This window comes from Danio rerio, chromosome 25 (assembly GCF_052040795.2).
Source record: "Danio rerio strain M-AB ecotype USA chromosome 25, GRCz13ab, whole genome shotgun sequence".
NCBI classification, from domain to species: Eukaryota; Metazoa; Chordata; class Actinopteri; order Cypriniformes; family Danionidae; genus Danio; species Danio rerio.
Window position 1 is genome coordinate 3,389,001 of NC_141045.1, and position 15,116 is coordinate 3,404,116.

At 37.5% G+C, this 15,116-nt stretch overlaps 1 protein-coding gene and 1 long non-coding RNA gene across 7 annotated transcripts in view; one reads left to right on the forward strand and one right to left on the reverse strand.

Moving 5' to 3' along the window:
• Positions 1 to 15,116, forward strand: part of LOC147830741 (uncharacterized) — a 104,201-nt gene that overhangs the window by 80,106 nt on the left and 8,979 nt on the right. For 5 of the 6 annotated variants that reach the window (XR_015526084.2, XR_015526085.1, XR_015526088.1 and 2 more), the window contains one exon: positions 4,385 to 4,810. This is a non-coding gene — a long non-coding RNA (uncharacterized LOC147830741). Of the gene's footprint in view, positions 1 to 4,384; positions 4,811 to 15,116 lie in introns of those variants that run through there. The other variant, XR_015526090.1, reaches the window with a different exon arrangement.
• si:dkey-82f1.1 overlaps positions 1 to 15,116 on the reverse strand; it is a 93,810-nt gene that overhangs the window by 73,787 nt on the left and 4,907 nt on the right. The gene's annotated exons all lie outside the window — the stretch shown is intronic.

Sequence of the window (15,116 nt, forward strand, 5' to 3'; positions counted from 1 at the left end):
TAATTGTTTACGTTGTTTGCTGCCGGGACTGACCGTTTGCTTGTTAATTGACCATGACTCTGGATTCCATGCATACATCTGTTTGCAGTTTGCCCCTGTGTTGACTGTTGCTTACCTGACCGTCTCTGTGTAATAAACCTGCATTTGAATCTGCACTTATTTGTCAGGGTCCCCTCCACGTTACAGTTCCATTTCATTTAAGATTTGCAACTGAATCATTCCATATAACTTAAACCTCTACATGTTTTAAAGTAATACTATTCAATAAAATGTAATGTTAAAGTTGTGAGAATTTTAATAAGTTGTATAATCGCTTGATGTTTTTTCCAAACTTTTTTGATCCAAAATAATACTGTTAAATTACGATCATGAGCATGTCTTGGCATTTAATTAAAGGCGTTTAATTGTAAAAAAAAAAAAATTAAATAACTTTGTTTTCTCTTGAACTTTTAGTGCAGTCACTTTATTGATGGTGTTCGATAATAATAATTTAGGAAAAGTCTATAAAATAACAGTGTTTCTCTGTAAAACTCTTAGTGTGTTACTTTATTAAATGGATTTGATGGTAATAATCTGGGAAAAGTCTGTAAAATAAACAGTGTTTCTCTGTAAATATTTTAATGAAAATATCTGTAGATTTATTATTTTTTGCACTTTATTTAAACAAAGAAATTTTACCGTAATTTTATGGTTTTTGTTTTGTCATTTGACCTTTTTTTTTTAACGATTTTTTTTTTTTACAGTGTGCCAATGGGGTTAGCCAAATAATCTTGTTTTTCGATTTGTGATAAGATCATTTTGGCATATTATTTCTTAAAACAAGACGATATGTTTTGCTTGTCTAGAAAAGGCTTCTTGATTAAAGAACTTTTAGATATTTATAACAAGACAAAAAAATCTAAAAAAGCAAAGCATTTTTTGCAGTGTAATGCTGATGATAATTCTGATGTTGAATTATTGTGTTTGAGACGTATGCTTACAATCTATGATTGTCTGTTTAAAATCTGTCACCCGCGTGATTTTCGTGAATACAGAAGACTGGGTGGATATTTTTGCATTTCGTGGTTTTGGATACTTATGGGCTGAAATCAGTCAGCTACATCTGGCAACACTGTGTGCGCTTTCGGTTTCATTTCCACTGCTAAGAGCGGTTCACTTCCCGCGAGGCTCCCAAACGATCACTCTGTGCCACAAACTGAATGTTATTTACAACATTATTAACGTTACCTGTAATTCACAGCCTGGGTTCTGTTCACTAAAGTAGGCTTCATTCAGACCTCTCTGTGGTAGCAGCTGACGGTCTGCTCACGTCACGTGAGATTTTGCGGTCATAAATACATTACATAAAGACAGAAATTGCATTTTTGAGGAGAATTATATCTTAAACATACTGCATGTGACTATTTTAACATCATTTGGAGGTGTCCGAGTTGCTGAACAACGCGTGTAAAACAATGTGAAGACTTGTGCGGCCACTTTCGCTTCTCTCCTGAACTTGAAAATATGATTGACAGAATCGTAGAAATGCTGGATTAAGATCGTCTAGACCAGGGGTGTCAAACTCAGTTCCAAACGGGCCGCAGCTCTGCACAGTTTACTTCCAACCCTAATTAAACACACCTGATCAAACTAATTGAGTCCTTCAGGGTTGTTTGAAACCTACAGGTAAGTGTGTTGGAGCAGAGTGGTAACTACACTGTGCAGGGCTTCGGCCCTCCAGGAATTGAGTTTGACAGCCCTGGTCTAGGGGGTCGAATCAAGATCGCGATCTTTTTACGATTAATTGTGCAGCTCTACTATGTGGGGGTTTTCTCCTCGCTTTTGGAGCCGATAAGCAAACAGGGAGCAACGTTGAAAGCCTTAAGTGTTACAAGACCAATCCTGACCAGCAAGAAGTGCAGGAAAACGTGACTGAGAGTTCGGTGAATTGCAGAGCGTTGACTGGAGTCATGTGAATGAGCCTTCAGGCTGCACATCTTGGATGGTTTGCTGGTTCCAAAGAATTGTAATTGGATGCAGATTTGATGTGTGCATAGCAGCGAGAGCGGGAGGAATAGGCAGTATTAAAGCGTTTCAGAAGGTAAAGAGGTATTTCAAACCACCCACGCAAGGAGAGGAGGGAGAAGAAACATCCCACGTTCCAGATGGGGAAGAATACATTGTTTGCCTCACCCACATTCCCCTTTTTATTTCCGTCTTGTTCTTTACTTCCTGACACTTCCGCATCGGGTCCCTTGTCGTTGCCATGGTATTTTAATGTGTAGTTTGGCCTTCAAATAGATCATGGCTTGAGGGTTTGTGCGTTTTTCTTTTAAAGAAATAGTTCACCCAAAAATGAACGTCTGTATATTGATTACTCATCCTTGTGTCTTTCTATCAGCTATTCATTCATTCATTTTCCTTCACCTTAGTCTATGTATTTATCAGCGGTCGCCACAGTGGAATGGACTTACAACCATGCCAGCATATGTTTTATGCAGTGGATGCCCTTCCAGCTGCAACCCAGTACTAGGAAACACCCATACACATTCACACTCATACACTACGGTCAATTTAGCTTATTCAATTCCCCTATAGTGCATGTGTTTGGACTGTGGGGGAAACCGGAGCACCCGAAGGAAACCCACACCAACACGGGGAGAACATGCAAACTCCACACACTCTAAAAAAACGTTATTTCTTCAACCCAGTAGTTGAGTTAAACATATTTGATGCATTGTTGGGTTATTTTAAAACCTTTATTAGGTTATTTATTAATAATAACTCAACCAGTTGGGTTAAATATTTGATGCTTTGTTGGGTTATATGTAACCTTTATTTGGTTATTTATTTTATAACTCAACGAGCTGGGTTAAAATGTTGAATTTCAAAAGTCGACTGTCTCTGTACCCGGAGGAAACTCCACACAGAAACGCAACTGACCCAGCTGGGACTCGAACCAGTGACCTTCTTGCTATGAGGTGACAGTGCTAACCACCCGGCCGAAACATAAAAATGCTAAAAAAATGTTGGGTTCCACGTAATTCCTTCATGTTGTTCAAACACAAATCGATTAAGTTAAGCTAATTGTTTTACCAAATGTAAGTGGATTGAACATAAAACAATTAAGTCGTCTAAACAAAAACCTTAAGAATTGTGTTGATTCAGCTCATTTAAAATAAGTAGTTTAAACAAGCATCAAAAAATTTGCACATTAAGGTATTTTAGATAAAATCTGAGAGCTCTATGGTCCTTTCAAGAGTTCACACTTAGCTCATGATATAAACATATCTTGTTTGGTATGCTGTCCCGGGAGAGAGCCCTGAGCTCAAGAGATCCTCGAGCCCAGGGCTCCCCCCCTTTTGCAGGGCGAGTGGAGATTGAGGTCAGGTCTATCTCAAACTCCCCCGCTGCTGAGGCTAAGGCGAACTTCCTGAGAGTAAGACATTATAAAAAAGGTTTAGGCTTGTTTTATCTATAATATAGAGCACATTTGGATGGTGGGAGGAAACCGGGGAACCCGGGGGAAACCCACGCGGGCACGGGGAGAACATGCAAACTCCACACAGAAATACCAGATGGCTTAGCGAGGACCCAACACCATTGGTATTCTTGCTGTGAGGCAACAGTGCTAGTCACTGAGCCACCGTGCCGCCCATTCTGGATAAAGGAGGAAGAAGGGGAGGAGGGGGGTTTCTTCCAGACGAAGATAGTTGTAGAAAGGTAATGAGGATATATATAGTGATTTGAGATCCTTTGATTGGAGGATCATAATTAGCTAATGTGGACCAGCTGGGTCAATCATGAGCACATGCTCCTCTCGAAATTAGTTTAAAATTAAACTTCACTTATAGACAGCAAGGTCGAAAAAAAGTACCAAAGACATCCTCAAAACATGTCTCCAGTGGTTTAATTGGAATGTTAAAAGGAAAGTTCACACCAAAAATAAATATATTCATGAATGATTATACAGATTTTAAGGGGAAACCATTTTTTACAGACATTTAACTGACTATAAGACACTTTGGCAAGTATGCCAACTTACACTAACCCTAACCCCAACAATCTACTTATAATCTTATAAGAATTAGTTGACATGTAGATGCAGTGTAACTTCAATTCAACAAACGGCCCATCAAAATAAAGTGTGACCTTATTTCTTAATGACATACACAGACGAATTGTTCACCGCAAAACTAGCAATGTGAGCTAACAAAATCAATATGGTTAGTTTGGATTTTATGTGGACTTTAACCTTGGCCAGGACGCTCTTGTTAAAGACATTTTAACCTTAATGTGTTTTTTTCCTGATGAAATAAAGGCTATAATAATAATGAAATAATTCCTGAAACTCTTCACCTGATCTGCAGCAACCCTAAAGTTTCTTTCTTTTTAACTACTCCAGAAGCTACTGAACCTTGACGGAGACGGCATCAGAGCGACAGCTTGCAGGCATGGAGTGGGGGGCTGGAATCTCCAAGAGTTATAAAAGGAGGAGGAAGATGGGAAGAGGAGGAGAAGGGGTGGAGGTCAGTAATCACGGCATCTGTGTCCCGTTTTTTTTCCTCCACACCGACACAAAGCCTGGAGCTCCTGAAACCCAGAGCCGCCAGAATTCCCTCACACACACCGCAGGGCACATTCTGCTGCTGTTGCCGTGGTGATGACCAGCGGCGGGTCAGTGTGGCAGGTCAGTGTATGGCTGGGTTGTTGCTTGAAGGGATACAGCTGCAGCCAGAAGGCAATAATAATAATAATAATGCATTTTATTTGTAATGCACTTTTCTTAAATCCAGATTGCTACAGAAACAATAACCTTAAACCCTAACACAAAAAAAAAACAGATGTCATAGTACAAAATATGTGTAAAGATACAAAAATATATGATATACAGATATAGATATATATGAGTAGCAGTGCAATATGGCTGTATATCAGCACTGGTGGGAGACGTGCCTCCCACCAGTGCTGATATACAGTCATATCGCACTGCTATTCCTGTTATATTGCATTTATACAACAGTTTGACGATACAATCGTGTATATAAATTATAAAATCAAACAAGGAGAGCCTAAAAACCCTTTTTTATTTGGAACTACTTTCTTCCGCCATTCATTCACATCTGCAGCTGACGTCAGAACAGCAGAAGCCGATACTAATTCACCAGCATCACTTTAGAGCTAGTGTTTGAATGATTCTCTAGCGTAATGTCTAAAGTGATGACAAAACAGCTGATTTTGCTGACATTTTAAGATTATAAGGCACAGTTTTTCTCTGTTGCAGTTGAGATATCACAATAATTAACCCCGAACAATGCAACGCATTCACTACCAGACTGCTGTTGTGTTTGCGATAAGGAAAAACGCTAAACACATGCGGACATTGCTTCCTTCCTTTCTGCCAACACAACACACATCGGTATCAGTGTTTTAACACGAGCAAATCGGTATAAATACAGCACTACAACATACAAAAGAGAGAGAGATCGACTTAGAATATCACATGCCTGCCAACATGTCTCTGAAAATCCGGGAGGAGGTGTTCGGGGGTGAGGTCTTTAAATAACACTGTTGAGACACGGGATAGAATGCAGCGGGTTTTGGGCGGCCGCTGTGATTGGGGACTGTACCAAAGTACCGACCGGGGGGTGTTTACAAACAGTACCAATGGGAGTGGTGGGTAAATTTACGGGAGTTGTCTGGAAGAAATAAAACACGGGTTGGTTGCGCGAGATTGGTCTGTAATACAGGATACTCCCATGAAAAACGGGAGTGTTGGCAGGTGTGCTTACCAGTTTAATAATGATTTGATCTGCTTTATGCCGAGTTCAGACTGCAGGATTTTCAAAGTAGTCGTGTCACAGATGTTTTCACACTGCTTGACTATCTGGGCTTGCGTTTCGTCGCTGCTTTGTTTACACTGCAAGATGGATCGGCGACAGGGGCTTTCACATTGCATGACTTTACAATAGAAACAATCGCCGACAACTTCGTCCAAACTACGTCTCACAGCCAAAAACACGTCGTATATCTTTTGCTATTAACTACACAATGAGAAATAAGCCTTTAATGGGGTAGAAAATGTACATATTTGCTCACCTGGGTTTAAAGTGAATTAGCAATCTCCTCAACTTGAGTTGATAATAAGTTAATTTCTTTCTGTATGAAACGTCAAACAGACACGGGTGCTCCTGAGTCCTGTCAAACCTCCACTAGTTTTTCCTCCATTTCGTGGGTTAAAATAAACCGAAAATGAGCGCTTTTAACTACTCCCCCAGCCTCCTGCTGGCCTGCATGTACACACACACACACAAGTGAATGCCGCTCTCTCATTGGCTGTAGGCGATCGCTGATGTTATTTTCAGTCAGAACTCAATTCACACGGCATGATTTGAATCGCCAACAGCTCCAGATATTCAGCACACCAAATATCTCGCAGGCATCGGCGACTCATCGGCGATTCTCTCAGATTGCGTCTTTGATAGTTCATACTGTGTGATTGTCACTTACGTGCACGAGCAGCGATTTGCCTGTGATTTCAGGCATTTGTCGGCGATTTCTCAAAACCTATCGGCGAGCCAAAATCGGGGCTAAAATCACGCAGTCTAAACTAGGCATTAGTTACAAATCAGACTGTTATACTCTTCTAAGCATAAGGGCTTATTGTGCAGTTCTGTCGCCATCTTGTGGATAGAAATAGTCAACCATCTTTGGTCTACTCTATGGCAGGCTAATGGCCGCCGACAAGCTCTCTCAGAAATTGTAAATATTTTAAAATAGGCACTATTTTTATAAATAAACTGCATAGTTGCAATCTAAACAAGTACATTCTCGCCTAAAAAATCCTCAAAAGTACATTATGTTGTCTATCAGCAGTGATATTTGTCCAACTGTAGTGTCTAGTAGTATCTGGATGCAGCCTTTGCGATGCAAGCTGAGACAGCATCACTCAGCGATGCAATGTCAGACACAATGCACTCAAATGGAGCTTGTGTCGTCACTGTGACGGGTAGGGTTAGGCGTGGGGTTTGTTGAGCCCATTAAAAAGCATTGGATGCAGCCCAAATTGCACTGCACCAGGTCTGCAGCCAGACCCCTCTCGTAGTGTCTCTCTGCTTGTTGCTGGCTGTATGTGGGCGGAGTAATACACAAGGGTGAAGAAGCCTTTGTGTGATGTTACTGGCAAAATATTGCATGGCTAGCAGCCAATCAGATTCAAGAACCAGTTATATAAAGATATAGATGCAGACATATGATGCATGAATATATGATGTACAGATATCAAAGTTTAAAATACATAGTCAACTATTGCAAAACTTGTATTTTATAAATGCCTACACCAACCCAAACCCTAAACCTACCAATAACAGTAATCTAAAAACAGTAATTATGATTATTATTTATTAAATTACCCATTAATTGTATTTTACTAACATCTAACTCAGCCCTAAACCTAACCCTCATAATAATGCAAAAACTGTAATAATTGTTATACAGTAAAAGTATTGTTGTAATATAATTCTAGTTAACTTCCGACCAGAGCTGTATCCCTTCTAGACTTAACCATGTGGTATTGATCAATCATTCCTGATAGTTGCATGAAAAACAAACCGGGTTTCCCTGGCAGAAAGACATCATGCTGAATGAAGCATCTGGATTATCTCGGGATGCATTCACAGTGCATGTGTGTGATGCATTACAGTAGAGACAGATGTGTGTTAGCGCATGTAAATCACAGCAAATCACACACTAAGAATACTTCTCTTCTACACTCAGCTTAGCATCACTTGTGTTAGTGCTAGAGTTAGACGTGTTAGTTAGAAAACATGTCTTTTCTCTTTAGGATTGTAATTGTAGTCTTTGGTGTTTTATTGTTTTTCTTGTCCATTTAGTTTTAATTTTTTACCCTGTTAAGCATTTTGAATAGCTTGTTTAATGTGCTGTATAAATACATTTTTACTTTACGTTGGTTTACTTTACTTTTCTTGCTCATACTTAAAGTTAAAGAAGTTTGTGGTTCAATTACAAATTATTTCACAAATCATGTGTCTTTTTGAGGAGAGGTATGTTGTCATTTAAAGGGACAGTTCACCCAATATTGAAAATTCTGCCATCATTTACTCACTCTTTACTTATTTCAAACATTTATGCATTTCTTTCTTCTGTTGAAACACTAAAGAAGATATTTTGAAGAATGTTGGAAACATGTAACTGTTGACTTCCAGAGTTTTTCCTACTATGGAATTCAATGGTTACAGATTTTCAGCTTTCTTCAAAATATCTTCTTTTGTGCTTCTAAATAAGTGGAGACCATGCCAAAACTCTCCCTCGGACCGTTATTAAACCACCAAACACTTTTGGATTATTCTTATTATTTAGCTTTTGCTTGTATCTAGTATCTAGTATCTAGCTAGTATTTCTTTTTTCTACTATGGATGTCAATGGTTACAGGTTTTCAGCTTTCTACAAAATGTATTCTTTGGTGATCAACAGAAAAAAGAAACTCATAAAAGTTTGAAAATGTAAATTTTTTGGGGTGAACTGTGTCTTTAACTCGTTTAACTCAATGTATGTTTTTATGTATGCACAATATATCAGTTGTCGTATTTTTATCAGCTGATACATGCTTATATAATGTTACCATTATTGAAATGATAAGAAAATACACAACAGAAACTCTATGCACGTTACAAACAAATTTTAATGAAAAAACTAGATGTTGGCCATATGGTGGGGGGGAATACACACATATATATATATATATATATATATATATATATATATATATATATATATATATATATATATATACAGGGCTCGAAATTGCGACCATTTTGGTCGCATATGCGCCCGAAAATTAATCGATGCGACCTCATATTATATTTGGGCGCATTAGTGCGACCTGTTTTGACTTTTTTGAAAAAACGTGCTGAATCGCTCTTCCCTGCGGCTATATTGGTTCTTATTAGCTGTCAATCACGCTTTCCACTGTTAGATGACAGGGAGGGCAGGCGCATATGAGAGCGATCATGACACGTGGTGAATATTGATCCGCCAGCTGAGATCAATCGAGTACGTGCTTTTCGGAGAAGGTGGCCGAATCTCGATGCGTTGCATTCACTGCGTGTTTAGCGCAAATGTCCGCTAAGAGTCAAATCTAATACTGTATCATCGCCAAAGAAGCTCGCCTTTACTAAGTTTACACTGAAACTCATGACAAACAGCGGTATTGCGCCGGTGCTCAACCTGCTCATAAATGGGGTCGACTGACTCGCCTGCTTTTCCACAAACACAGAAAAATTAAAAAAATCAGCTCAGACGGAACATTTAAATTGACACAAACTGAAACCAAAACTTTTAAAGAGTGATAGAAGTGAGACTTTACTTACTTTCTTTTGCCTATTCTTTCTTGAGGTGTATACTATTTTTTTTTATTTAGTTACTGATTACTGTTTGCAGCTTTGAGCCTTGAATTTAATATTTTATTATAATATTTTGTTTGTTTTGCAGCAGAAATATTATTTATTAAACTGACATGCATATATATGCTGTTTAGCAGTACAAAATAAATATTTCTTACTGCAATGCTTCATTTTTGTTTGATGCAAACTATACATTTATTTTTTATAAAGTAACAGACTTTTTATTGCAGATAACTTACATTCAAGCACATTCAAGGCAGCATGATGATGAGAAATGTAATTCATTGTTACTATTATTGTCATTTTCATCATCATTAATATTCTAGAATTATAAGACATACACATTTTGGAATTATTGCACACAAATATCAGTGTCATCTCAGCATTAGTTATAGTTGTTTCTGGTTTTTGTTAGTCCTAATTGATGTTGTTTTAAAATACAATAAGTCCCTTAAAATACAATTTGCAGCGGTGCTCAATCATTTTTGGTGGGTGCTCCTAAATTTTTTCTGGTGCTCCTAAATTTTTTCTGGTGCTCCTAAATTTTTGAAGTTGGGAGCACCGGTGCTACCAAGTAAAAAAGTTAATTTCGAGCCCTGATATATATATATATATATATATATATATATATATATATATATATATATATATATATATATATATATATATATATATATATATATATATATATATATATATATATATTACAAACTACAATCTGTAAATGATTTTGCACAAAGAAAAACTTCTTAAACTTTTAAACTAAAATCAGTTTTCTACTGTATTAGTTTGACATTTTCCAGGTTATGAGGCTTAGAAAAAATGTATGTATTTTTATTTTTATAATATCTAGCTATATACACCAGTCTATGTCAGTTATCGGTATCCAAAAATATTTTAAATATTGTCATTATCAGACAAAACTTTAATATCAGCACATCTCTAAAAGCTTTTCTTTGTATTTTCTACAAATGTTGCATATAAATGTCAACATAAGTACAATTCTCATCATGATAGATCTGAAAACAGCTCAAATATGTTGTATTATAGCCCAAAACGTGTCCATGCCACTTTGTAAAGCAATACTATCCGTTTGCACATATTATTTTCATGTTGTCTGTTATTGTTGTTTTGTTCATGCCTGAATACATACCACAAACCCACCAAGCAATTTTGTGTTCGTAGACAGATAAATTTTGTCTAAGAATTGCCCAATATTAGACTAGTAATCAACTAAACAGTTTAGATTTACATTTACATTCATTCCTGACGACTAGTCTAGTTTTGGGCTATTTTTAGACCTCTCTTAGATTTTCACTGACAGCTCAAATTTAGCCTTGTTTTAGCCAAGATGTCTGTGTTTAGATGTCTATTAGACGTCTATTAGATCTTCACTGACATCCCAAATTTAGCCTTGTTTTGGCCAAGACCTCTGTTTAGATGTCTATTAGACGTCTGTTAGATCTTCACTGACAGTTCAAATTTTGCCTTGTTTTGGCCAAACTGTCTGTGTTTAGATGTCTATAAGACGTCTATTGGATCTTCACTGACAGCCCAAGTTTAGCCTTGTTTTAGCCAAGACGTCTGTTTAGATGTCTATTATACATCTATTAGATCTTCACTGACATCCCAAACTTAGCCTTGTTTTGGCCAAGACCTCTGTTTAGATGTCTATTAGACGTCTATTAGATCTTCACTGACATCACAAACTTAGCCTTGTTTTAGGCCAAGACTTCTATGTTTAGATGTCTATTAGACTTCTATTAGATTTTCACTGAGATCCCAAATTTAGCCTTGTTTTGGCCAAGACGTCTGTTTAGATATCTATTAGATTTTTACTGACATCCCAAATTTAGCCTTGTTATGGCCAAGACTTCTGTTTAGGTGTCTATTAGACGTCTATTAGATTTTCACTGACAGCCCAAATTTAGCCATGTTTTAGCCAAGACGTGTGTTTAGATGTCTATAAGACGTCTATTAGATCTTCACTGACATCCCAAACTTAGCCTTGTTTTGGCCAAGACTTCTATGTTTAGATGTCTATTAGACGTCTGTTAGATCTTCACTGACAGTTCAAATTTTGCCTTGATTTGGCCAAACTGTCTGTGTTTAGATGTCTATTAGACGTCTATTGGATCTTCACTGACAGCCCAAGTTTAGCCTTGTTTTAGCCAAGACGTCTGTTTAGATGTCTATTATACATCTATTAGATTTTCACTGACATCTCAAATTTAGCCTTGTTTTGGCCAAGACCTCTGTTTAGATGTCTATTAGACGTCTATTAGATCTTCACTGACATCCCAAACTTAGCCTTGTTTTGGCCAAGACTTCTATGTTTAGATGTCTATTAGACGTCTGTTAGATCTTCACTGACATCCCAAACTTAGCCTTGTTTTGGCCAAGACTTCTATGTTTAGATGTCTATTAGACGTCTGTTAGATCTTCACTGACAGTTCAAATTTTGCCTTGATTTGGCCAAACTGTCTGTGTTTAGATGTCTATTAGACGTCTATTGGATCTTCACTGACAGCCCAAGTTTAGCCTTGTTTTAGCCAAGACGTCTGTTTAGATGTCTATTATACATCTATTAGATTTTCACTGACATCTCAAATTTAGCCTTGTTTTGGCCAAGACCTCTGTTTAGATGTCTATTAGACGTCTATTAGATCTTCACTGACATCCCAAACTTAGCCTTGTTTTGGCCAAGACTTCTATGTTTAGATGTCTATTAGACTTCTATTAGATCTTCACTGAAATCCCAAATTTAGCCTTGTTTGGCCAGGACGTCTGTTTAGATATCTATTAGATTTTTACTGACATCCCAAATTTAGCCTTGATATGGCCAAGACTTCTGTTTAGGTGTCTATTAGACGTCTATTAGATTTTCACTGACAGCCCAAATTTAGCCATGTTTTAGCCAAGACGTGTGTTTAGATGTCTATTAGACGTCTATTAGATCTTCACTGACATCCCAAACTTAGCCTTGTTTTGGCCAAGACTTCTATGTTTAGATGTCTATTAGACGTCTGTTAGATCTTCACTGACAGTTCAAATTTTGCCTTGTTTTGGCCAAACTGTCTGTGTTTAGATGTCTATTAGACGTCTATTGGATCTTCACTGACAGCCCAAATTTAGCCTTGTTTTAGCCAAGACGTCTGTTTAGATGTCTATTATACATCTATTAGATCTTCACTGACATCCCAAACTTAGCCTTGTTTTGGCCAAGACCTCTGTTTAGATGTCTATTAGACGTCTATTAGATCTTCACTGACATCACAAACTTAGCCTTGTTTTAGGCCAAGACTTCTATGTTTAGATGTCTATTAGACTTCTATTAGATTTTCACTGAGATCCCAAATTTAGCCTTGTTTTGGCCAAGACGTCTGTTTAGATATCTATTAGATTTTTACTGACATCCCAAATTTAGCCTTGTTATGGCCAAGACTTCTGTTTAGGTGTCTATTAGACGTCTATTAGATTTTCACTGACAGCCCAAATTTAGCCATGTTTTAGCCAAGACGTGTGTTTAGATGTCTATAAGACGTCTATTAGATCTTCACTGACATCCCAAACTTAGCCTTGTTTTGGCCAAGACTTCTATGTTTAGATGTCTATTAGACGTCTGTTAGATCTTCACTGACAGTTCAAATTTTGCCTTGATTTGGCCAAACTGTCTGTGTTTAGATGTCTATTAGACGTCTATTGGATCTTCACTGACAGCCCAAGTTTAGCCTTGTTTTAGCCAAGACGTCTGTTTAGATGTCTATTATACATCTATTAGATTTTCACTGACATCTCAAATTTAGCCTTGTTTTGGCCAAGACCTCTGTTTAGATGTCTATTAGACGTCTATTAGATCTTCACTGACATCCCAAACTTAGCCTTGTTTTGGCCAAGACTTCTATGTTTAGATGTCTATTAGACGTCTGTTAGATCTTCACTGACATCCCAAACTTAGCCTTGTTTTGGCCAAGACTTCTATGTTTAGATGTCTATTAGACGTCTGTTAGATCTTCACTGACAGTTCAAATTTTGCCTTGATTTGGCCAAACTGTCTGTGTTTAGATGTCTATTAGACGTCTATTGGATCTTCACTGACAGCCCAAGTTTAGCCTTGTTTTAGCCAAGACGTCTGTTTAGATGTCTATTATACATCTATTAGATTTTCACTGACATCTCAAATTTAGCCTTGTTTTGGCCAAGACCTCTGTTTAGATGTCTATTAGACGTCTATTAGATCTTCACTGACATCCCAAACTTAGCCTTGTTTTGGCCAAGACTTCTATGTTTAGATGTCTATTAGACGTCTGTTAGATCTTCACTGACATCCCAAACTTAGCCTTGTTTTGGCCAAGACTTCTATGTTTAGATGTCTATTAGACGTCTGTTAGATCTTCACTGACAGTTCAAATTTTGCCTTGATTTGGCCAAACTGTCTGTGTTTAGATGTCTATTAGACGTCTATTGGATCTTCACTGACAGCCCAAGTTTAGCCTTGTTTTAGCCAAGACGTCTGTTTAGATGTCTATTATACATCTATTAGATTTTCACTGACATCTCAAATTTAGCCTTGTTTTGGCCAAGACCTCTGTTTAGATGTCTATTAGACGTCTATTAGATCTTCACTGACATCCCAAACTTAGCCTTGTTTTGGCCAAGACTTCTATGTTTAGATGTCTATTAGACTTCTATTAGATCTTCACTGAAATCCCAAATTTAGCCTTGTTTGGCCAGGACGTCTGTTTAGATATCTATTAGATTTTTACTGACATCCCAAATTTAGCCTTGATATGGCCAAGACTTCTGTTTAGGTGTCTATTAGACGTCTATTAGATTTTCACTGACAGCCCAAATTTAGCCATGTTTTAGCCAAGACGTGTGTTTAGATGTCTATTAGACGTCTATTAGATCTTCACTGACATCCCAAACTTAGCCTTGTTTTGGCCAAGACTTCTATGTTTAGATGTCTATTAGACGTCTGTTAGATCTTCACTGACAGTTCAAATTTTGCCTTGTTTTGGCCAAACTGTCTGTGTTTAGATGTCTATTAGACGTCTATTGGATCTTCACTGACAGCCCAAATTTAGCCTTGTTTTAGCCAAGACGTCTGTTTAGATGTCTATTATACATCTATTAGATCTTCACTGACATCCCAAACTTAGCCTTGTTTTGGCCAAGACTTCTATGTTTAGATGTCTATTAGACTTCTATTAGATCTTCACTGAAATCCCAAATTTAGCCTTGTTTTGGCCAAGACGTCTGTTTAGATGTCTATTAGATTTTTACTGACATCCCAAATTTAGCCATGTTTTAGCCAAGACATGTGTTTAGACGTCTATTAGATCTTTACTGACAGTTCAAATTTAGCCTTGTTATAGCCAAACTGTCTGTGTTTAGATGTCTATTAGACTTCTTTTAAATACAAAAATCATTCATTTTCAAAGGTTTGCAATTTCAGACCGCTAAACCAAAACTGCCTAAAACAAAACTGCCAAACGCTTAATAAAATCTAGTTTTTCATTGAAAATGTAGAGTAAACACCAACCTTCCAACACATATCAACATCCACAACGCCATAACTACACCCTAGCAACTATACACCAAAATGCTTGAAATATTTCAAACTTCTCTGCCTTTTCTACAAGTTTAAGCACAACTAAATGTCTGCTTGAGTTGCAGTCAGCAAAGCAGATGGAAAAGCGTCCTCCTTTTGGC